The sequence below is a fragment of the Pogoniulus pusillus genome, chromosome 7 (genome assembly GCF_015220805.1).
Source record: "Pogoniulus pusillus isolate bPogPus1 chromosome 7, bPogPus1.pri, whole genome shotgun sequence".
In the NCBI taxonomy this organism is placed as follows: domain Eukaryota; kingdom Metazoa; phylum Chordata; class Aves; order Piciformes; family Lybiidae; genus Pogoniulus; species Pogoniulus pusillus.
The window spans coordinates 22750177-22751604 of record NC_087270.1 but is presented as its reverse complement, the minus strand read 5'-3'; positions in this window follow the sequence as shown (position 1 = coordinate 22751604).

Below are 1428 nucleotides of genomic sequence, written 5' to 3'. Positions count from 1 at the left end.
AGTCTTTATCCAGCAACATTCCTGCAAGACCTGAAGCTGTGGGGTGGAAAGGTCCTGCACCTTTTTACACTAAACCTGCCATGAATTGTTTTCACTCAAAAGCCTCAAACTTGTACTCTGAGGCAAGTTGCTGGGTGCTGGACTGTTTCTAGTGACTACAAAACACATGCTACATTTGGGCTGCCTCTGCTTCTCTCCAGAGAACCCACTCTGGGTTACTGGGAAACTAAATGCAGATTGCAAAATAATTATTTCCTCCCTAATGAGAAACATACCTGTTAATTTTTGCTGCTATCTGCCTAGTGGTGTTGATCAAATCTTTGATTAAAATGATGTTAGCAGCTGAACTTGTGACAGGGAAGGAACTGAGCAAGTTTGGATTTCTTAGGTGCTTTGAGATAATGCAGTACCCTAGCAAGCTAATATTTGTTCAGGAAGGACATGCAACATGATTCTTTTATTTCCTGCCTGTCTCTCTCACTTGCAGTGATTGCTAGATACTAGGACATGTTTTTATTGTTTCTCAATAGTATCGAGGCAGTACCTAGAGTTTTCACACTGTCATTGTGTGCTTCATAAAGAAAGCAAGATTCTGCTCTCATTCAGAGAAAACAATCACTGGCTAGACAAAGGAGAAACAAAACCATAGAAAAAAGAAAAGCTGGCAAGGAAATAAATACTGTAGTCCTTTAACATGCTAAATCATCTTCCAGTAACGTCTAGCAGCTATTACCCTAGGTGCTGTGTACTCAGAGAACCACATTCCCTGTTCTATTACAAAAGTACAAAAATAAGATGGGAGAAAATGAAAAGAGGAGATTACACTTGCTCAGCTTGGTGGCAGGGTGGAGAATTTACTGTTTCACTTATGGCCACGCAGTGTTACTTGCTGGCAACCATGATGCCTTGGTCTGGGTTTTGCTACAGAAGAGGAGATGACTGCACAACAAACACAGTCAGTGTGCAGGGATGTGAGATGAATAGCAGAAGGGAAAGACCATGCAGGATTATCTATCTCTGGCTGCAAGATTCACTGAAGGCTGCATGGTAGGAATGGAATTCGATGGGATGCTTAAAATGAAGCAGAGATGGGGTTTGCTGGCAAAGTTGGAGAACATAAAGTAGGCATGAGAGCTAATGGCAAAGATTTTATCCTTTGGCCTGTGTTTTCTCTTAGAGAGAGCAGGAAGGACCTTCCCCTGAGTCTTTCCTACACTCCAGAATCCCTCATTCTAAACTAAGAACAGTCTTCTTGCAACACGTTCTTTCAGTCTTAGTGGCCTTCTTTTCTTTACTGGCTTTGATGAGAAGAGCTCTATTCAAGTAAAGACCAAGGCAAAGGATTCAAGGCCAAGTGTTACATATCCAAAGACCAATTCAAAGCCATCACAAGCAGGCTAATGGGAGGCAGACACCTGAATTTTTCTG